At 39.4% G+C, this 24,189-nt stretch overlaps 1 long non-coding RNA gene and 1 pseudogene across 1 annotated transcript in view; both read left to right on the top strand.

Moving 5' to 3' along the window:
* The window catches only part of LOC108517604 (uncharacterized), a 60,233-nt gene that overhangs the window by 31,485 nt on the left and 4,559 nt on the right, over positions 1 to 24,189 (top strand). The gene's annotated exons all lie outside the window — the stretch shown is intronic.
* On the top strand, positions 14,279 to 15,716 carry LOC108517603 (receptor of activated protein C kinase 1-like; annotated as a pseudogene).

Here is a 24,189-nt window from a genome sequence, read left to right as displayed (position 1 = left end):
GAGCAGGTTGTTCAGTTTCCATGTAGTTGAGCGGTTTTGAGTGAGTTTCTTAATCCTGAGTTCTAGTTTGATTGCACTGTGGTCTGAGAGACAGTTTGTTATAATTTCTGTTCTTTTACATTTGCTGAGGAGTGCTTTACTTCCAACTGTGTGGTCAATTTTGGAATAAGTGCGATGTGGTGCTGAGCAGAATGTATATTTTGTTGATTTGGGGTGGAAGGTTCTGTAGATGTCTATTAGGTCTGCTTGGTGCAGAGCTGAGTTCAATTCCTGGATATCTTTCTTGAGTTTCTGTCCCGCTGATCTGTCTAAAGTTGACAGTGGTGTGTTAAAGTCTCCCATTATTATTGTGTGGGAATATAAGTCTCTTTGTAGGTCTCTAAGGACTTGCTTTATGAATCTGGGTGCTCCTGTATTGGGTGCATATATATTTAGGAGGGTTGGCTCTTCTTGTTATATTGATCCCTTTACCATTATGTAATGGCCTTGTCTCTTTTGTTCTTTGTTGGTTTAAAGTCTGTTTTATCAGAGACCTGGATTGCAAACCCTGCCTTTTTTTGTTTTCCATTTGCTTGGCAGATCTTCCTCCATCCCTTTATTTTGAGCCTATGTGTGTCTCTGCATGTGAAATGGGTCTCCTGAATACAGCAGACTGAGGTCTTGACTCTTTATCCAGTTTGCCAGTCTGTGTCTTTTAATTGGAGCATTTAGCCCATTTACATTTAAGGTAAATATTGTTATGTGTGAATTTGATCCTGTCATTATGATGTTAGCTGGTTATTTTACTCCTTAGTTGATGCAGTTTCTTCCTAGCATCGATGGTCTTTACAATTTGGCATGTTTTTGCAGTGGCTGGTACTGGTTGTTGCTTTCCATGTTTAGTGCTTCCTTCAGAAGCTCTTGTAGGGCAGGCCTGGTGGTGACAAAATCTCTCAGCATTTGCTTGTCTGTAAAGGATTTTATTTATCCTTCCCTTATTAAGCTTAGTTTCGCTGGATATGAAATTCTGGGTTGAAAATTATTTTCTTTAAGAATGTTGAATATTGGCCCCACTCTCTTCTGGCTTGTAGAGTTTCTGCCGAGAGATCTGCTGTTAGTCTGATGGGCTTCCCTTTGTGGGTAATCTGACCTTTTTCTCTGGCTGCCCTTAACATTTTTTCCTTCATTTCAACTTTGGTGAATCAGACAATTATGTGTCTTGAAGTTGCTCTTCTCGAGGGGTATCTTTGTTGCGTTCTCTGTATTTCCTGACTTTGAATGCTGGCCTGCCTTGCTAGGTCGGGAAGTTCTCCTGGATAATATCCTGCAGAGTGTTTTCCAACTTGGTTCCATTCTCCCCGTCATTTTCAGGTACACCAATCAGACGTGATTTGGTCTTTTCACATAGACCTATATTTCTTGGAGGCTTTGTTTCTTTTTCTGTTTTTTCTCTAAATTTCTCACTTCATTTCATTCATTTGATCTTCAATCACTGATACCCTTTCTTCCAGTTGATCGAATCGACTGCTGAAACTTGTGCATTCATCATGTAGTTCTCGTGCCATGATTTTCAGCTCCATCAGGTCATTTAAGGACTTGTCTACACTGGTTATTCTGGTTAGCCATTCGTCTAATCTTGTTTCAAGATTTTTAGCCTCTTTGTGATGGGTTCGAACTTCCTCCTTTAGCTCGGAGAAGTTTGATCGTCTGAAACCTTGTTCTCTCAACTCATCAAAGTCATTCTCCGTCCAGCTTTGTTCAGTTGCTGGCAAGGAGCTGTATTCCTTTGGATGGGGAGAGGCGCTCTGAGTTTTAGAATTTTCAGCTTTTCTGCTCTGTTTTTTCCCCATCTTTGTGGTTTTATCTCCCTTTGGTCTTTGATGATGGTGACCTGCAGTTGGGGTTTTGGTGTGGATGTCCTTTCTGTTTGTTAGTTTTCCTTCTAACAGTCAAGACCCTCAGCTGCAGGTCTGTTGGAGTTTGCTGGAGGTCCACTCCAGACCCCGTTTGTCTGGGTATCAGCAGCGGAGGCTGCAGAAGAGTGGTTATTGCTGAACAGCAAATGTTGCTGCCTGATGGTTCCTCTGGAAGCTTCGTCTCAGAGGGTACCCGGCCGTGTGAGGTGTCGGTCTGCCCCTACTGGGAGGTGCCTCCCAGTTAGGCTCCTCGGGGTCAGGGACCCACTTGATGAGGCAGTTTGTTCATTCTCAGATCTCAAACTCTGTGCTGGGAGAACCACTACTCTCTTCAAAGCTGTCAGATAGGGACATTTAAGTCTGTAGAGATTTCTGCTGCCTTTTGTTGGGCTATACCCTACCCCCAGAGGTGGAGTCTACAGAGGCAGGCAGGCCTCCTTGAGCTGTGGTGGGCTCCACCCTTTTCGAGCTTCCAGGCCGCTTTGTTTACCTACTCAAGCCTCAGCCATGGTGGGTGACCCTCCCCCAGCCTCCCTGCCACCTAGCAATTGGATCTCAGACTGCTGTGCTAGCAGTGAGCAAGGCTCCATGGGCGTGGGACCCTCCAAGCCAGTCGTGGGATATAATCTCCTGGTGTGTTTGCTAAGATCATTGGAAAAGTGTAGTAGTAGGGTGGGAGTGACTCAATTTTCCAGGGGCAATCTGTCACAGCTTCCCTTAGCTAGGAAAGGGAATACCCTGACCCTTTGCGCTTTGTGGGTGAGGCGATGCCTTGCCCTGCTTTGGCTCATGCTTGGTGGACTGCACCCTGTGTCCTGCAGCCACCATCTGACAAGCCACAGTGAGACGAACCTGGTATCTCAGTTGGAAATGCAGAAATCACCCATCTTCTGCGTCGCTCACAGTAGGAGCTGTAGAGTGGAGCTGTTCCTGTTCGGCCATTTTGGAACCCCCACCCCCCGCCCCACTTGTTTTACCTTCTTTCCTTGCTTTTGCGTTTTACAGATTTGGTAGGTTTTCTTTGAGAAGTGTATATGCAATTTGGAACAAGTGTAGCTTTTTTAGGAGGAGGTAGGGGTAACTTTTAAGTAGGATATTTACTTTTATTTATTAAGTTTTTCCTTAACTGTTACTTTAAACTTACAGTTAAATGTGCAGGTTTATTATATAGATAAACGTGTACCGTGGTGGTTCGCTGCACAGATCATCCCATCACCTACGTATTAAGCCCAGCATTCATTAGTTATTCTTCCTGATGCTCTCCCTTTCCCCGCGCCCCTGCTGTCCCATAGGCCCCAGTGGGTATTGTTCCCCTCCCTGTGTACATGTGTTCTCATTGTTCAGCTCCCACTTATTAGTAAGAATATGCAGTATTTGGTTTTCTGTTCCTATGTTACTTTGCTGAGAATTATGGCTTCCAACTCCATCCATGTCCTTTCAAAGGGCATAATCTCATTCCTTTTTATGGCTGCATAGTATTCCGTGGTGTGTATGTACACATTTTCTTTATCCATTCCATCATTCATGGCCATTTAGGTTAATTCCATGTCTTTGCTATTGTGATAGTGAGGCAGTGAACATATACATGCATGTATCTTTATAATAGAATGATTTATATTTCTTTGGATATATACCCAGTAATGGGATTGCTGGGTCAAATGGTATTTCTTTCTCTAGGTCTTTGAGGAATTGCCACACTGTCTTCCACAATGGTTGAACTAATTTACACTACCACCAACAATGTAAAAGCATTCATTTTCTCCACAACCTCACCAGCATCTGTTGGTTTTTGACTTTTAATAATAGCCATTCTGAGTGGTGTGAGATAGTATCTCATTGTGGTTTTTGTTTGTTTGTTTGTTTGTTTTACTTTAAGTTCTGGGACACATGTGCAGAACATTCAGGTTTATTACATAGGTATGTGTGTGCCATGGTAGTTTGCTGCATCTATTGACCCATCCTCTAAGTTCCCTCCCCTCACCTCCTCACCCCGCAACAGGCCCTGGTGTGTTGTTCCCCTCCCTGTGTCCGTGTGTTCTGATTGTTCACCTTCAACTTATGAGTGAGAACATGTGGTGTTTGGTTTTCTGTTCCTGTGTTGGTTTGATGAAGATGATGGCTTACAACTTCATCCATGTCCCTGCAAAAGATATGATCTCATTCCTTTTTATGGCTGCATAGTATTTCATGGTGTTTATCTACCACATTTTCTTTATCCAGTCTATCATTGATGGACCCGTGAGTTGGTTCTGTGACTCTGCTATTTTAAATAGTGCTGCAATAAACATACGTGTGTGTGTGTCTTTATAGTAGAATGATATATGTCCTTTGGGTGTAGACCCGATAATGGGATTGCTGGGTCAAATCGTATTTCTGGTTCTAGATCCTTGAGGAATCGCCATGCTGTCTTCCACAATGGTTGAACTAATTTACATTCTCATCAACAGTGTGAAAGCATTCCTATTTCTCCACAACCTCGCCAGCATCTATTTTTTCTTGACTTTTTGATAATCATCATTCTGACTGGCATGAGAGGGTATCTCATTGTGGTTTTGATTTGCGTTTCTTTAACAATCAGTGGAGCTTTTTTTTCATGTTTGTTGGCTACATAAATGTCTTTTTTTGTAGTTCATATCCTTTGCCCACTTTTAAATGGGGTTGTTTTTTTCTTGTAAATTTGTTTTAGTTGCTTGTTAATTTGGATATTAGACCTTTGTCAGATGGGTAGATTGCAAAAATTTCCTCCCATTCTGTAGGTTGCCTGTTCACTCTGATGATAGTTTCTTTTGCTGTGCAGAAGCTCTTTAGTTTAACTAGATCCCATGTATCAATTTTGGCTTTTGTTGCAATTGCTTTTGGCGTTTTCTTCACGAAGTCTTTGCTCATGCCTATGTCCTGAATAATTTTGTTTAGGTTTTCTTCTAGAATTTTTATGGGTTTTGGTTTTAACTTTAAGTCTTTAATCCATCTGTGTTAATTTTTGTATAAGGTGTAAGGAAGTGGTCCAGTTTCAGTTTTCTGTATATGGCTAGCCAGTTTTCCCAGCATCATTTATTGAATAGTAGATCCTTTCCCCATTGCTTGTTTTGGTCAGGTTTGTCAAGGATCAGTTAGTTGTAGATGTGTGGTGTTATTTCTGAGGTCCCTGTCCTGTTCCATTTGCCTGTATGTCTGTTTTGGTACCAGTACCATGAATGAGTTTTTAATGAATTAATTGTATCCTCATTACCTGTGAACTTGTCTAGTTATTTTTACTACACTGCAAATTGTTTGAAGGCAGTAATCTAGATTTCATTTTTCTTTGTATACTTTACAATTATCTTTCACATGATTCCCTAATAAATGCTTGTTGATTTATATCAATACCTTAAAGAAAACATTTCTGTTAATAATTCTGCTCTCCTTAAATAATTTTAAATATCAGTACTTCAAATGTAGTTTAAAATAAAAATATAATAGTTGATTTAAAAGCAAACATGTTGTTCATTTGTTTATAGACTTTCAAAGTTTTTATTAATTGTTTTCTCTCAGTGGGAGATCATCATCCGTTAATGTTGTTCCAATAGGCTGGCCAGTCAGGTGCTGTTTCACTTGCATATAACTTTTATCTTAAACTGAGTTAGAACCAACCCTTTCAAATAAAGAAAGCATAGGAGAAATTTTAAATATTATGTCCATAGGTAGTGAAGGTCAGCATATATTAATTGGTAATGAATGATCTTGTTTTGGTAGCTAAGCTTTGGTGACTGTTCCTTTCTGCGTTTAAGTGCTTCTGAAAAAAGACCTCACTTTGTATTCATGTGAAGTCAATTTTTTGGTTTGTACTTGCATGCTTAGTGGCTTTTTGTGACTTTGTTTCTGTCTTGCTGTGGCAGCTTAATATTTTATTCAAACACAGTCACTTTATTTGTGACTTATAACTGTCAGTATTGAAGCATGTAAAAGGTAGGAAATACCTTATGATAATTCATCTTGTACTTTAACTGATTAATTATTTTATAGTCTTTATTACTGTACACACATATTCTGATAATATAACTTGAACCATAAACTAATTTTGGTAGATTTTTATTAGCTAAGGATTATAAATTCAAGCTGAATTGAATTTCCTTGTAGTTCATAAGAATATATGTTGGGGGAAGAATGAAGGATTTCCTATTTCTATTACATAGTTTTATTCATGTATTTCTGATTTTATAAATTAGCATACTTCCAGTAGTATAGTTGAATCTCCATATCAGTGTTAAAATGAAGGAAATAAATGAATATTTTCAACCATAAAACATAACCCTGTTAAAAAATAAATTGCCCTCACAATTTAGGCAATTTATTACAAATTACAAAAAAGCAAATATTTAAAACTAATTAATTTTCATGTTATGTAAAAACAATATTTCTATCTTTGTACTTGGAGAATATAAAAGTTGCCAGTTGTGGAGGCAGAAGTTGAAAAACAGGAGACATTTTATACAGATACTTGCATATACCCTTATATTCATAAGAAATACTGTGGGAATGCTATTATCCTTCCAAGGAAATTAGTTATCTGTTTTACATTTTGCTATTTAATAACTTCCATTTCTGTTTAAAAACTATGTATTTATAGATTTATGTAAATTAAACTTCTGATTTTAGAAAATAGCAATTTTAATGGTTTTTTAAAAAAGTTTTAAATCACTATTTATGTGAATGGAAAACTCAACATGTAAGCACTCACTTAATCCTAAATACCAAATTAAATAACATTAAATAAGATAGATTTAAATAAATCTAAATAGTCGATATTTTAGTAGGATTTTACTAGTTTTACTTTCTAAAATATACTTTTAAAAGTAGATACTGTTGCTAATAACATGCATGCACTTTTGTGTAATATTCTCTTTCTGCCTGATTTATACTTACTATCCAGGAAATTATAGAAACTATTGTTTAAAAATCTCATTTTATTGACCTCTTCATGCTGGACATATTGGCCTATGCCTGTAATCCCAGCACTTTGGGAGGCCAAGGTGGGAGGATTGCTTGAGGCCAGGAGCTGGAGACCAGCCTGGGATTGTTGTTGTTGTTGTTGTTTTAACTGGTGAATTTGGAAAGATCTTTATAATTCTAAATTGTAGTTCTTTGTCAGATATATGGCTTGCAGATGTGGCTTGCAGATATGGCTTGCAGATTTTTGCTCCCAATCTGTAGCTGGTCTTATTCTTATTTTTATCTTTATGTAATAGAATTTTTTTAGAGCAGGTTTAAGTTCACAGCAAAATTTGGAGGAAGGTATAGATTTCCCACATACTTCCACCCCTTACACATCCTCTATTAGCAATATTTCTCACCAGAGTGGTATATTCGTTTACAATTGATGAACCTACACTGATATGTCATTATCCCCCAAAGACTATAGTTTACATTAAGATTCACTTGGCATTGTACATTTTATGGGTTTGAAAAAATATACAGTGACATGTATCCACCGTTATAGCATCATAGAGGGTAGTTTCTCTGTCCTAAAAATCCTCTGTGCTCCAACTATTCATTTCTCTCTTCCCTCTAAACCCTGGCAACCACTGATCTTTTTACTGTTGTATTAGTCCATTTTCACACTGCTGATAAAGACACACCCGAGACTGGGAATTTTGCAAAAGAAAGAGATTTATTGGACTTACAGTTCTACATGACTGGGGAGGCCTCACAATCGTGGTGGAAGGCAAAGAGGAGCAAGTCACATCTTACATGGATGGCAGCAGGCAAAGAGAGAACTTGTGTAGAGAAACTCCCATTTTTAAAACCATCAGATCTCGTGAGACCCATTCATTATCACGAGAATAGCAAGGTAAAGACCCACCCCCATGATTCAGTCATCTCCCACAGGGTCCCTCCCACAACACGTGGGAATTCTGGGAGCTACAAGATGAGATTTGGGTGGGGAAACAGAGCCAAATCATATCAACTGTCTTCATAGTAAGGCTTTTTTCAGAATGTCATATAGTTATAATCGTGCCATATATAGCCTTTTCTGATAGACTTCCTTCATTTAGCAAGGTGCATTTAAATTTCTACATGTCTTTTCATGGTTTGATAGTTCAGTTCTTTTTAGTGCTGAATAATATTCCATTTTTTGTATTTACCACAGTTCATCTATTCACCTATTGAAAGACATCTTGATTGCTTCCAAGTTTTGGCAATTATAAATAAATCCGCTGTAAACATTGATGTTCAATGTTCAGATTTTTGTGTGGATATAAAATTTCAACCCTTTCCATACCAAGGACTTATGGGGCATTTAATTTAATCATAGTTAATATGATTGCATTTTGTATGGTAAGAGTACGTTTAGTTTTGTAAGAAACTGCCAAAATGTCTTCCAAAGTGTCCAAACTGTCTTCCAAAATGGCTATACCATTTTGCATTCTTACCAGCAATAAATGAGAGTTCCTGTTGCTTGACGTCCTCACCAGCATTTAGTGTTAACAGTGTCCTGGATTTTGGCTGTTCTGATAAATGTGAGGTGGTATCTCAATGTTGTTTTAATGTGCATTTCCTGGAAGTCATGTGATGTGGAGCATCTTTTCATATGCTTATTTTCTGTCTGTGTATATATATATATATATATATTTTTTTTTTTCAGATGGAGCCTCGCTCTATCTTCGCCCAGGCTGGAGTGCAGTGGCGGGATCTCGGCTCACTGTAAGCTCCATCTCCCGGGTTCATGCCATTCTCCTGCCTCAGCCTCCTGAGTAGCTGAGATTACAGGCACATACCACCATGCCCGGCTAATTTTTCTATTTTTTTTCTAGTAGAGATGGGGTTTCACTATGTTGGTCAGGCTGGTCTCGAACTCCTGACCTCGTGATCCGCCCGCCTCAGCCTCCCAAAGTGCTGGGATTATAGACGTGAGCCACTGCGCCCGGCCAAGTCCGTGTATATTCTTTGGTGAGTTGTCTGTTAAGGTCTGTGGCCCATTTTTAAATTGGGTTGTTTTCTTATTATTCTTTGTATATTTTGGATAACAGTCCTTTATCGGAGATATCTATTATAAATATATTTTACCAGTTTGTGGTCTGTCTTTTCATTCTCTTGACAGTGTGTTTCAAAGAGCAGAGAATATAATTTTAATGAAGTTCAGCTTATTCTTTCCTTCATGGATTGTGCCTTTGGTGTTAAATCTCAAAAGTCATACTCAAACTCAAGGGAATCTAAATTTTCTCCATGTTGTCCTCTAGGAGTTTTACTTTTGCATTTTACATTGTGGCCTATGATTAATTTTGAGTTAATTTTTGTGAAGTGTGTAAGATATGTGTCTAGGCTCTTTTTTTTTTTTTTTTTTTTTTTTTGCAAGTGGATGTCCAGTTGTTCTAGCACCGTTATGTTGAAAAGACTATCTTTTCTTGGTTGTATTGCTTTCTTTGTCAAAGAACAGTTGACTGCATTTTTTGTTGGTCTATTTCTGTACTCTCTGTTCTCTTTTATTGATCTATTTGTCTGTTCTTTTGCTCATACCACACTTGCCTTGATTACTATAACTTTATTGTAAGTCTTGAAATTGGGCAGTGTCAGTCCTCCAACTTGATTCTTCTCCTTTAATGCTGTGTTGGCTATTCTGGGTCTTTTGCCAGAATCTATTTATTGATATCCACAAAATAACTTGATAAGATTTTGATTGGGATTAAATTGAATCTGTAAATGAAATTGGTAAGAATTGACATTTTCACAATATTGACTCTTCTTGTCCATGCACATGGAGTATCTCTTCATTTATTTAGTTCTTTGATTTCTTTAATCAGAAATGTGTTTTCGTGTTTTATCTTGAACACATTTTGTTAGATTTATATGTAAATGTAAGTATGTCATTTTGGAGGCTACAAATATAAATGGTATTGTGTTTTTACTTTCAAATTGTACTTATTCATTGCTGGTATATAGGAAAGCAATCGACTTTTGTGTATTAGCCTTGAAGCCTGCCATTGCTGTAATTGCTTATTAGTTCAGGGAGTTCTTTGGGTCAATTCTTTCAGGTTTTCTACACAGACAATCTTGTCATCTGTGAACAAACACAGTTTTATTTTATTTTTCCCGATCAGTACACTTTTAATGTCTCCTTCCTATCTTATTGCATTAGTAGGACTTCCAGTAAGATGTTGAGAAGGAGAGGTGACAGGGGACAGCCTTACCTTGTTCCGGATTTTAGTAGGATCAAAATAATAAAATACTAATTACCATCTCCATCCTTTGTACCATTGCTGTTATTTATTACACTTATAGATAAACGTACATAAGCATATATCTATATACACACACATGAGCATACATAATCGAGTATATTGTTGCTGCTATTTTGAACAAATGCTTCTGTGTTAGATCAATTGAGAGTAAGAAAAACAAGGATTCTTTAAATCTTACCTCAATTACTCATCTCCAGTGCTTTTCTTTATATAGATGTCAGTTTCTGACCTCTATCATTTTTCTTCCCCCTGAAGAACTTTTCTTTTGGACATTTCTTGCAAGTTGGGTCTACTGGCAACAAATTCCCTCAATTTTTATGTTTGAGAAACTATTTCTCTTTCACTTTTGAAGGATAATTCTGCAAGATACATAATTCTAGGTTGGTTTTTTTTTTTTTAAATTTTTTACTTTTTATCTTAAGATTTTAAATAATTCACGTCACTCCCTTCTTACTTATATGGTTTTGGAGGTAACGTCAATGTAATTATTCTCTTTGCTTTTTGGTAGATAATGTCTTTTTTCCACTGGCTTCTTTCAGGATTTTTTCTTTATCTTTTATTTCTGTAGTTTGAATTGTGATATGCCTAGATGTAGGTTTTTTTTGTTGTTGTTGTTGTTATTGTTTGTTTGTTTTTTAATCATTATCCTGCTTGGAGTTTTCTGAGCTTTTTGGATTGATTGTTTAGTGCTTGACATTGATTTGGTGAAATTGTCATTTATTATTGTTTCAAATATTTTTTCTGTTCCTTTCTCTCATTCTTCTTTTGGCATTCCCATTACATGTATGTTATACCTTTTATCCTTATCCCACAGTTTTTGTGTATTCTGCTCTGTATTTTTTCAGTCTTTTTTCTGTTTGCTTTGTAGTTTTTTTTAGGTATCTGTTGGGATATCCTCTAGATTTTCTTTCCTCAGCTGTGTCCAGTCTACTAGACTGAGCCTATCAATTTAATTGAACCCAACATAGGCATTCTTCATTTCTGTTACAGTGTTTTTGATCTCTAGTGTTTCTTTTTGGTTCTGTCTTATAATTTCCATTTCTCTGCTTACATTGCCCATCTGTTCTTTTATGCAGTCTATTTTATCCATTAGAACCCTTAGCATATTAATCATAGTTGTTTTTGTAATCGATCTGATAATTCTCACATCGTTTGCCATGTCTGAGTCTGGTTCTTATACTAGCTCTCTTTCTTCAGACTGTGTTTTGTTTTTTTTTTTGTTTGTCTCACTCTGTCACCCAGGTTGGAGTGCAGTGGTGTGATCTTGGCATACAGCAACCTCTGCTTCTTGGGTTCAAGCGATTGTCCTGCCTCAGCCTCCCAAGTAGCTGGGATTACAGGTGCCTGCTACCACGCCCGGCCAATTTTTGTATTTTTAGTAGAGATGGTGTTTCACCATGTTGGCCAGGCTGGTCTTGAACTCCTGACCTCAGGTGATCCACCTGCCTTGGCCTCCCAAAGTGCTGGGATTATAGGCATGAGCCACCATGCCCAGCCTAGACTGTGTTTTTTTGCCTTTTAGTATGCCATATAAATTTTTCCGGATAGCTGAAGCTGATGTCTTGGGTAAAAGGAGCTGCTTTGTAAATAGGCCTTTAGTAATGTGGCAGTAAGGTGTTGGGCGATAGGAAGCATTCTACAGTCCAATGATTAGATCTCAGTCTTTTAATGAGTCTCTGTGTCTCTGGGTGTGACTTTCACAGATGTTTGTTAGAACTATCCCCCATCTCCCAAGGTAAGACAGCATGGCTAGTATGGGCTGCAATTGGTATTTCCTATTTCCCTTCCTATAAGTTAGTTAGGCTCTGATAAAACCCCAGCAGGCTCTGACTAAATAGTTTCTCCTGAGGGAAAGACCTTATTAAGAACAGAATGTTCTAGCTTATTTAAAAATGATTTTGTTTCCCCCCGCCCCGTCAGAAGTAATAGGGTTTTTTTTCCTCTCTTTTTTTTTCTCCACCCTGTAATACATACCGTGAGAACCATATTGATTTACTGGAGATGAAACTAGTAAGAGTATGAAGGCTCTTCTATGACTGAGTCCCCTGGCATTTTTAAGTTTCCCACTTGTTGGCACTGAGCCTTCAGCAGTTTGTCAGTTACAGTTCAGTTTTTCCTACCCTGCACTGGTTCCTGCTGAGTTTTCTGCTTCAGTATGATGGGATTCTTTGCAGTCACCTGTTTCTCCAATTTGTGGGGCAGGGGTTTGCCACGTGACTTCATTTCTCTTGCTGATCTGAGAAGAGTTGTGGATTTTTCAGTTTGTTTAGCTTTTCTTATTGGTAGGATGGCCTAGTGACTTCCAAGTATTTTTTTTTTTCTTTTTTGTTTTTTTTTTTTTTTAGAGATGAGCTCTTGCTATGTTGCCCAAGCTGGACTTGAACTCCTGGCCTTAAGTGATCCTCCCCCCTCAACCTCCTGCATAGACCAATTTTCTTACATGCCCACTAGAAGCCAGAAGTTGCAACTTGTTTTCATCTTGTTCACATGAGCAAAATATTTTACTTTTGATGAGGTCTATTTTATTCATTTTTTTTCTTTTTTGGATTGTGGTTTTGGTGTCAAATCTAAGAACTCTGCTTAGCTTTAGATCTTAAAGATTTCCTCCTGTATTTTTTTCTCTAAATGTTAGCAGCTTTAAGCAGCTTTATGTTTACATTTAAGTCCATAATCCTTTTGAGTTAAATTTTTGTTTTCTTTTTATTTTTTTGGTAGAGATGGGGTTGCGCTTTGTTGCCCAGGCTGATCTTGAACTCCTGGATTCAAGCAATATGCCTGCTTTGGCCTCCCAAAGTGCTGGGATTACAGGTGTGAGCCACTGTGCCAGGGCTGAGTTAAATTTTGTGACAGTTGTCAGTCAAGGTTCTTTTTTCTTTTATGCCAATAGATGCCTAATTGCCCCTGTATTGTTTGTTGAAAAGGCTATTCTTCTTCTATTGGATTACTATTAGCCCTTTGTCAAAAATCTGTTGAACATATTTGTGTTGGTTATTTCTGGATTCTCAGTTTCATTGATCTATTGTCTGTCTTCGACTAATAGCACACTGTCTTGATTTCTGTAGCTATACAGCAGGCTGGACCATATTTCTTTGAATTATCTTTCAGTCTGGCTCTCTCTTCTCCTTGCACTCTGATGATACAAATGTTGGATCTTTTGTTGTTGTCCCACAGGTCTGTGAGGCTTTCTGTCTATTTTTTTCTGGGTTGTTTGGATTGGGTGAATTCTGTTGTTCTGTCCATAAGCTCATTGATTGTATCCTGTGTCATCTTCACTCTGCTACTGAGCCTATCTAGCTTGTCTTTTGTTATTGCATTTCTTAGTTACATAATTTTCATCTGGTTGCTTTTATAACTTGTATTTCCTTGCTTAGATCTTCTATTTTTACATTTGTTTTAAGAGAATTTGTAATTGATTGTCGAAGCATTTTTATGATGGTTGTTTTAAAATTCTTGTCAGATAATTTCAACAGCTGATTCATCTAGGTGTTTGCATTGTTTGATTGTCTTTTCTCATTCAAGTTATAGTTTTTCTTGGTTTTTGGTGTGACAGGTGATTTCCATTTGAAACTGAAATATTTTGTCTAATATGTTAGGAGATTCTGAGGACTAGTTCAACCTTTTATTTTCACAAGCAATCATCCCGTTTAGGTTTATCATGCAGGTCTTAGCCTATATTTTTGTGGGTTGTGGTTCCAATGATAGTTTAATTTTGAGTCTGCACTGTTTTGGTTGGCTTCTTGTATCTGGTGGCACTAGGGCTCTCACTGGTCTCTGGTGGTGCTGCCTGAGGGAGCAGGAGATTCATTCTTAGGCTGAGTTAGTGTATATCTATTGCTGGGGAAGGGATGGGCTGGGATTTCCTTACCATGCTCCCTGCTACCCTGATGTCTCTGGACAGGGGAAGAGAGTCTTGGACCTATGAGGAACAAGAGGCTTCCTGAGATTGGATATCTAGCAAAACTGGGTTTTGCCTGCCAGTTCCGACTGCCTGTTCTGATGTCTCTGGATAGAGAAGGAGATCCTCAGACCTGTGAAGACCAAGGTTCTTAACCGGGCTGCTTGTAGAGACAGAAGTTCCTGAGCAGGCCCCCTCTCTTCTGGTTCTTCATGCCTGCCTTTGTTTCTCTTGATGGAAAAGAGGAATCTCGAATTGCCGTCACTGTGACTGAGCAGATGACCCTTTGTGTCACCCTCAGGGCCCCAACTGCTGGGTAACCCAGATCACTGCTACTCCACAGTTCCTGGACATGATCCTGTCCACCTCTCAAGACAAGAGCATCATTATGTAGAAACTGAGCAGGGAAGATACCAACTATGGCATCCCACAACATGCTATGTGTGGTCACTCCCACTTTCTTAGTGACTTGGTCATCTCCACAGATGGTCAGATTGTCCTGTCAGGCTCCTTGGATGGAACCCGTGCCTCTGGGATTTCACAATGGACATTACCATGAGATAGTTTGTGGGCCATACCAAGGACGTGCTGAATGTGACCTCCCCTGACAACCAGCAGATTGCCTGTGGCTCATGAGATAAAACCATCAAGTTATAGAATACCCTGGGTGCCAAGACCAGCTTGGTCATGGAGACCCTAACCCAGTGGCGCTAGAGGAATTAAAGACACACACACAGAAATATAGCATGTGGAGTGGGAAATCAGAGGTCTCACAGCCTTCAGAGCTGAGAGCCCCGAACGAAGATTTACCCACATATTTATTGACAGCAAGCCAGTGATAAGCATTGTTTCTATAGATTATAGATTTACTAAAAGTATTCCTTATGGGAAACAAAGGAATGGGCTGAAACAAAGGGATGGGCTCTGGCTAGTTATCTGTAGCAGGAACAAGTCCCTAAGGCACAGATCGCTCATGCTATTGTTTGTGGCTTAGGAACACCTGAAGCGGTTTTCCATCCTGGGTGGGCCAGGCGTTCCTTGCACTCATTCCAGTAAACCGACAGCCTTCCAGGGCGTTGTGGCCACCATGAACACGTCACAGTGCTGCAGAGATTTTGTTTATGGCCGGTTTTGGGGCCAGTTTATGGCCAGATTTGGGGGCCTGTTCCCAACACCTGGGTATGTGCAGATACACTGTCTAGTATGAGAGTCACAGAGTGGGTGTCTTGTGTTCGCTTCTTGCCTAACAGCTGCAACCCTATCACTGTCTCCTGTAGCTGGGACAAGCTGGTCAAGGTATGGACTCTGGCTAACTGCAAGCTGAAGACCAACCACATTGGCTACACAGGTTATCTGAACACTGTGACTGTCTCTCCAGATGTATCCCTCTGTGCATCTGGAGGCAAGGATGGCCAGGCCATGCTATGGGATCTCAAATGAAGGCAAACACCTTTATATGCTAGATGGTGGGGGCATTATCAACACCTTGTGCTTCAGCACCAACTGCTACTGGCTCTGTGTTGTCATGGGCCCCGGCATCAAGATCTGGGACTTAGGGGTAAATATTATCATAGATGAACTGAAGCAAGAAGTTATCAGTAGTGGCAGGAAGGCAGAACTGTCCCAGTATACCTCCTGGCCTGGTCTGTTGATGGTCATTTGTTTGCTGGCTACACAGACAACCTGGTGTGAGTGTGGCAGGTGACATGAGCACCTGCTAGAAGTTTATGATGGAGCTTTAGAAATTAAAAGACGAGCAAACTGGAAAAAAAAAAGGAGGGGAGTCTCAGGCCTCATGGTGAAGGAGAGTGTTTCCCTGGCTATTTGTTTTTGTTGAGGTTCCTGATTAATCTGTCTTGCTGGTGGTGTCTGGCTTCCTTGATATTTGTCAGAGGGACACCTGTTCTGTTCTGGGAGGAACTGGCCTGCATGGGCTGCCTTCTGCTACTAGGCTGTGCCTGGGAAAAACCAGGTCTGGGTGGCTTTCTTCACTTGGGTGAGGTAGGCGTAAGACATCCTGCCTCTGTGCTGTTCGTCTAGTTGTAGGGTTTCAAAGGAGTTTACCTTCTTCTTTCCACCTTCCAGAGTTCTTTAGTTATCCCTTGTATTATTTGTTTATATTTGTGCTTATTGGGGATTAACTGGGAAAAATAGTCTGTACCATCTTGTCTGGACCACAAGCTGGGTTTTCCTTCTCATTTCAGTTTCTGTGGCATGTGAGTGTGGAGGTAAATGAGTAGAGAGATACTGGCTGGGGTTGAGTTTGGCTTTGTTGGAGGCCCTGAGATTTACTCACTTTTAAAGAGTTCCTTAAACATCCTGTATGCCTGGACTTAAATTTCATTCACCAGTTCGTCACAGAGCTCTGGAAAATTGTAAGCCAGTGCTGTCCTCCCTATGTTTTCTAAAGCCCTATGCTGATACAGAGGGACTTTTCTCTTTAGATATTTTCTTGACTTTCCCTAGTTTGGTCTATTCATTCTCTGCCTGCTTCTTTTCATATTGGAGTATCCAGTGTGAAATCTCAGGATTTTAACTTTTCTTTGCCAGAATATCTTCTGGACTGGTTGGGGTGGTACTGGACTCACTAAAAACCATGCTGTGAAACTTATGGAATAAGGTTGTACTTCTTTATTTGTTGGGGATATGTTTAAATTTTTGGTTTTTGTTTTTTCTTTTGAGACGGAATCTCGCTGTGTCACCCAGACTGGAGTGCAGTGGTGCGATCTGGGCTCACTGCAAGCTCTGCCTCCCGGGTTCACGTAATTCTCCTGTCTCAGCCTCCCAAGCAGCTGGGACTATAGGCGCCTGCCACCATGCCCGGCTAATTTTTTGTATGTTTAGTGGAGATGAGGTTTCACCGTGTTAGCCAGGATGGTCTTGATCTCCTGACCTTGTGATCCACCCACCTCGGCCTCCCAAAGTGCTGGGATTACAGGCGTGAGCCACTGTACCCGGCCAAATTTTTGTTTTTTCTTAAACACTTTTTTTTTCCCACTATTAGTCAGTCAGAGCTTTTGAAGTACTGCTTGGTGATGAGATTTTTGCAGTTTTTACATCTTCCTCTGACTTTTGACATTGCTAATGATGGTGGTGGCAGCCTGTCTGGAGCAGCTGCTGTGGAGACGCTAGCTGTGACTGGGGAGATGTGGCCAGGGCTGTGTACTCCGCAGAGCCGGCAGGGGCTGAGAACAGGCGGGAGCTTTGTGCTCCTGGCTGCAGCTGCAGCTGCCCAGCTGCAGCTTGGGTCCCAGGAAGCCCCCTGCCCCTGCAGGTTTGAAAGTGCCTGCTCTCGCTCCCTGGCCTCTCCCTGCTCCTGGTGCCTGCTCCGGGGGAAGCAAAGTTGTGGCCAAGCCCAGGCACTTTTGCAACCCGGCCGGGTATGTGTGTGCTCAGAGTGGTGCTGACCTGCCAGCCCTTTGCCACCGTGGTCCCCTCTGGACTTTGGGTAACAATAAGGATGGGAGGAGGAGCTGTAGGGGCTGAAGGCAGCTTGGCACTGGCCTGCAGACGCCTCTTGGCACAGTCAGTTTGGGTGCCGTGGATGGCATGTTAAAGGCAGACGGGTTCCTAGGCAGAAAGGGGTGGGTCCCTGGTGAAACCTTACCTCAGGCCAGGGATGCCCTGAAGCCTGCGGGCTGGGCTGCCAGTTCCAGGTGAAGTCCGTGGCCCAGAGTGAGAACCTCATTGATGACCATTTGGCAAATTTGATGGTGCTTTTTCCAGGCACACCGTGGCTGCCCATGGATGAATCAGTATGCAGTTCCCTGATTCTGAGCACATAAAATCCAGGCTCAGCTAGACACACATTCATCCAGATGACCTGCTTGCGGAAAGGAGCTACCTCCCTTCTGAGTTCAACACACATTGGGACAACCTGCCTGCAGAAAGGACCTACCCACTTCGGATCTCCTGAGAGCTATTCTGTCGCATAGTGAAGCTCCTCTCTGCCTTGCTCATCCTCCTGTTGTCTGCATACCTCATTCTTTCTGGACGTGGGACAAGTGCTTGGGACCCACCAAATGGTGGGACTAAAAGAGCTGTAACACAAACACAGTGGAAACATGCCCTCCGGTTGCCACGTTGCGTGCGACGAGAGAGAGAGAAGATCTGTGGCCCCTCTGGGAGCCCAGACCTTGGGGCTCCCTGAGCCAGGTCTGTGACACCCTATAACACCCTCTTTGGGACTCTGTGGTTCCTGCTGTCTCTGAGCTTTCTGGTGCCATGGTGTTCCCCCTGTCCAGATGCTACTGAAGCTACATGTGGTATGTCTGGTCCAACTGCAGCCTTGAACAGAGCCAGCGCCTGTGCTGGTGCCTGGAGCTGCCTGTCCTGCCGCAGCTGGTGTGCCTGGCTGTGCGCAGTGGACAGATCCCACACTTGCTCACTCACACACCCCTTGCTGCTCCGCGCCTGGCTCACCCTTGGCAGGTGTGGGATCCAGGCCAGTAGTGTTAGCCAGTGCAGCCTGCCAGGCTGAGTGGATGGAATGACTTCAGCAGGCACAAGCAAAACCCAAGCAGGGGCACCACTGGCCACAGAGGTTTCTGGCTGGCAGAGCGACACCCTAAGGATCCTGTGACATTAATACCTTTTTTTTTTTTTCTTTTCCTCCTGACATCTGTGACTCTTCCAGGCCCCTGTTATCTTTTTGGTTACTTAATTTCTATCCTTTGGTTGGTTTCTCCTCCTTTCAATCTTGGATTGACAGGTTCTCATGGATTTTATCCTTCACTGTCTGCTTTTCTGTCAACATTCAGTGTGTTGGTTTCATCTGTCACCTTTAAATAATTGACTCTCAAATTTGGATTTTTAACCTTAATATTTTAGCTAAAGGTAAAATTTCCAGCTGAAATGATTATAGTTTACTCGAAGTAGCTCCATATTCTTGTTCTTTCATTTCTATTGATACTGTCATGATTATTTATTTCTGAAGCCTTAAAAATTTCATTGAATTGTCTCTTTTTTGTTCACTAAATCCATTCACTAGGTCAAGAATCTTCCATTTTAATTCCCATTGACATTGTCAATTCTAGGTCTTCATTTCTCAAGCTATATTGCTATAATGGGTTCTTCTGTCTTATTAGCTGCCAAATCAAAATCTGTCTTTATGTCTCTTTGTCCTTCTTTTAATTGAACTATAACATACATACAGAAAAGTATACAAATCATAAGTGCTCAGCTTGATGACTTTTCACAAACTGAACATACTTGTGCAACTAGCACCAACAAATTAAATTAATCTTTTAAACTATTGTGTTCATGATCTTGGTTTTCAAAAATTGTAATCTTGTGTTAACAAAAATTAATTTAAGGAGTTTGGGCTTTATTAGTTTCTTGAGCAGAGGACTAGCAGAAGATAAATTGGCATGTCATCTCCCACTACTTGTCACATAGAGTTTAATTTTGGAGACATTTGCTATTTTAACTGTATTTCATACTCACCTTTTTTTTTTTTTTTGGCTCTATGCTTCCCTATTTCCTGAAATACATTTCCCATTTGACTTTTTATAGTCTAAATCATGGTCATTATTTCAGTTCTAATTCATATCTTGCCATTTCTAAGAAATTTTCTGGGTGATTCCAGCTTTAATTAACTTGCAGTAATATTTGCAATACAACAACAAAAACCTAGGAGATATCTGAAATATCTACCAACAGGAATTTTCTTTTTCTTCTTCTTCTTCTTTTTTTTTTAAAGACAGTGTCTCATTTTGTTGCCCTGGCTGGAGTGTAGTGGCACAATCTTGGCTCACTGCAACCTCCACTTCCCAGGTTCAAGTGATTCTTATGTCTCCGACTCCCAAGTAGCTAGGACTACAGGTGTGTGCCACCATACCCAGCCAATTTTTGTATTTTTAATAGAGATGAGGTTTTGCCATGTTGGACAGGCTGGTCTTAAGCTCCTGACCTCAAGTGATCCACTTGCCTCAGCCTCCCAAAGTGCTGGGATTACAGGTGTGAAGCACCACATCTGACCCACCAGCAGGAATTTTTGATGAGAGAAAGGTAAACATTGTTATCACAATGCATTTAGTAGCAGAAGTGATATTTTTCCAAGTTGCAGAATAAAATGAACCACAATATCAGATATAGTTTTTTTAAAAAATGTAAAATATTCGTTGGGTGCAATGGCTTGTGCCTGTAGTTTCAGCTACTTGGAAGGCCAAGGTGGGAGGATTGCTTGAGGCCAAGAGTTTGAGGTGACAATGTGCTATTTTTGTGCCTGTGAATAGCCACTGCACTCCAGCCTGGACAACACAGGAAGATCCCATAAAAAACTGTATGTGTACATATATGCATACACACACACACACACACTCTTACATACATATACATATGTGATTTTTTTTCTCTATTTGGAAAACCCTAATTTTTACCATGTCTTCAAATAAGATTATTGAAGTTAGAGAGCCAAAGCCCTTGCTTTTCTGTGTAGCTTAGAGGATATCAGCTGAATTAAGAAATTCACCTCTGGTATGGATGAACTAGAATGAAAAATAAAAGATGTTTTTTTTTTTCATTTCTTCTTACTGACTCTGAAAGATTTTACTGCCTGAAATTCTAGGAAACGGCGGCGGGTGGGCAAAATACATTCTACCATCATTTTCAGGATTTATAATAAACAGGGTATTTTGAGGAAGCTTATGCCAACTGATCTTTAGATGATTATAAGTTATGCTGTAGTTATTTTTTAAACAACTTTTTTGGGCTGTATTTACAACCAAAGAATTCAGCCATTGAAACCATATAATTTAATTGTTTTTAGTACATTTACAGTTATGCAGGCACTACTACAATCAATGTTAGAACATTTTCATCACCACAAAAAGAAATCCAGTATCCACTAATGGTCATTCCTAATTTCACCCCACATTTGCCAGCCCTGGTCAACCAGTAATCTACTTTATAGATTTGCCTATTTTGAGAATTTCATATTAATGAAATCATACCGTGTGATCTTTTGGGTCTGGTTTCTTTGACCTAGTAAAACATTTTCAAGGTTCATGCATGTTGTAGCCTGTATCAATACTTCCTTTTATTGCCAAGTAATATTCCATTGTATGAATGTTATCCCATTTTATTTATCTGGTCACCTGTTGATGTATATTTGGGTTGGTTCTACTTTGTAGCTAATGTGAATAATGTTGCTTCAAACATTCATATGCAAGTTTTTGCCTAGACATATGTTTTCATTTCTGTCGGGTATATACCTGGGAGGTGAATTTCTGGGTCATATGCTAACTCTATGTTTTACCTTTTGAGGAACTGCCAAACTCTTTTCCACAGTGGTTGCAGCATTTAATGTTTCAACTAGCAAGGGATGAAGATTCCATTCTCCTCAGTGCTAAACTATATGTCTGTCTTTTTTGATTAGAGACATTCTAGTGGTGTGAAATAGTTATCTCATTATAGTTCTGATCTGAATTTTCCTGATAGCTAATGATATTGAACACCTTTTCATGAGCCTATTGGACATTTCTACATGTTTCTTAGAGAATTGTCCATTCAAATCCTTTGTCCATTTCTTTTGTTGGTTTTTCTTATTATTGAGTTGTAAAAATTCTTTATGTCCTCCATCCAGAAGTTCCTTATCATATATATATATGATTTGTAAATATTTTCTCCCATTCTGTAGGTTGTCTTTTCACTTTCTTGATGGTGTCTTTTGAAGCATGGAAATTTTAAATTTTGATGAAATCCAACTAATGTATTTTTATTTTTGTCATTTGTACTTTTGTTGTTGTATCTAAGAAACCATTGCTGAAGCCAAGGTCACAAAAATTTACTTGTATGTTTTATTCTGAGAGTTTTATAGTTTTAGCTCTGATGTTTAGGTGTGTCATCCATTAACAGTTAATATTTTGTGTGTGGTCTAAGGAAGACATCCTGCTTCATTGTTTTGCATGTGGAAATTCAGTTGTCCCAGAACCAGTTATTGAAAAGACTTTTCTTGGTACCCTTGTAGAAAATCACTTTACCATAAATGTGAAGATTTATATTTGGCCCCTCTAGTCTATTCCATTGATTTCTGTTTGTCCATATGCCATTACCATAGTGTCTTATCACTGTAGCTTTTTAGTAGGTTTGAAATCAGAAAGTGTGAATCTTCCAACTTTGTGCCTCTTTTCAAGTTATTACGTGTTATTTTGGCTCCCTTACTTTTCTATATAGATTTTAGGATAGCTTGTCAATTTCTATAAGAAAGCTAGCTGAGATATTAGTATGAATTATGTTATATTTCTTGATCAAATTGGAGGATCTTTCTTAACAATATTAAATCTTTTGATCTGTGAATGTGAATATATCAATTTACTTAGGTCTTTTAAAATTACTTTCTTTTTTGAGACGGAGTTTTGCCCTTGTTACCCAGGCTGGAGTGCAGTGGGTATGATCCTGGCTCACTGCAACCTCCACTTCCTGGTTTAAGCGATTCTCCTGCCTCAGCCTCCTGAGTAGCTGGAATTACAGGCATGTACCACCACACATGGCTAATTTTGTATTTTTAGTAGAGACGGGGTTTCTCCAGGTTGGTCAGGCTGGTCTCAAACTCCAGACCTCAGGTGATCCACCTGCCTCAGCCTCCCAAAGTGCTGGGATTACAGTTTGAGCCACTGCACCTGACCCTAAAATTACTTTCAACAGTGCCTTATAGTTTTAAGCATACAGGTTTTGCTTTTTTTGGTAAAATTTATTCCTAAATATTTTATTCTTTTTTGGTGCTTTTGTAAATAGAATTGTTTTCTAATTTCAGTTTTGGATTGTTCAATGATGGTATATAGAAATATAATTTATTTTTGTATATTGACCTTGTACCCTGTAACATTACTTAACTGTTTTTTATTTGTTTATATTTTAATTTTTGTGGATATATAGTAGGTATATCTATTTATAGGGTACATGAAATATTTTGATACAGACATGCAGTGTGTAATAATCACAGCAGGGTAAATCGGGGTATCCATCACTTCAAGCATTTATTCTTTGTATTACAAACAATTCAATTATACAGCTTCAGTTATTTGATAATGTACAATTAAATTATTATTGACTATAGTCACCCTGTTGTGCTATCAGGTACTAGGTCCTATTCTTTATATATTTTTTGTACCCATTAACCATCCCAACTTTCCCCCTGCTTCCCGCTACCCTTTATAGCCTATTGTAACCATCCTTCTACTCTCTGTCTCTATGAGTTCAAGTTTGTCTTTCTGTGTCTGGCTTATTTCACTTAATATAATGACCACCAGTTCTATCCATGTTGTTGCAGATAACAAGATCTCACTTTTTGTACCACATCTCTTTATTCATTCATCTGTTGATGGACACTTAGGTTGCTTCCAAATATTGGCTATTGTAAACAGTGGTGCAATAAACAGAGTGCAGATATCTCTTTGGTATACAGATTTCCATTTTTTTTTTTTTTTTTTTTTTTTTTAGGGAGGTTATATACCCAGCAGCAGGATTGCTGGATAGCTCAGTTTTTAGTGTTTTCAGGAACCTCCAAACTGTTGTCCATAGTAGTGGTTGTACTAATTCACATTCCCACCATCAGCAGTGTTTCAGGGTTCTCTCTTTTCTACATCCTTACTCTTTGTTTTCTAGTCTTTTTCCTTTCCTGTCTTCCTGTCTTTCTTTTAGGGAAGGTAATTTTCTTTGGTGGTATGACTTAATTTTACTTTTTTTGTATTCATTGTGTTTTTTGATTTGAGATTACCATGAAGCTTGCAAATACTATTTTATAACCCATTATTTTAAACTAATGACAAGTTAACATGATTGTGTAAACAAACAAGCAAAAAGAAAACTAATGAAGAAAACTCTATACTTTGACACCCCTCCGCTTTTTAACTTATTGTTGTTTCTGTTCATAACTGGTTGTACTGTGTCTTGCAAAGCTGTAGTTATTATTTTTGATTGGTTCATCTTGTCTTTTTTCTTAAGACCAGAGTAGTTTACACACCACAGTTATACATTATTATTATAATGTGATAATATGCTTTGTGTACTTACTTTTACCAGTGAGTTTTGTACCTTCAGATGATTTGTTATTGCTCATTAGTGTCCTTTTCTTTCTGGTTGATTAATCCCCCTTAGCATTTCCTTTTTTTTTTTCTTTTTTTTTTTTTTTTTTTTTTTTTTTGAGATGGAGTTTCACTCTTTTGCCCAGGCTGGAGTGCAA

The sequence above is a fragment of the Rhinopithecus bieti genome, unplaced genomic scaffold (assembly GCF_001698545.2).
Source record: "Rhinopithecus bieti isolate Rb0 unplaced genomic scaffold, ASM169854v2 scaffold_39883, whole genome shotgun sequence".
Classification (NCBI taxonomy): Eukaryota; Metazoa; Chordata; class Mammalia; order Primates; family Cercopithecidae; genus Rhinopithecus; species Rhinopithecus bieti.
This window is presented reverse-complemented; position numbering and strand designations above follow the sequence as displayed.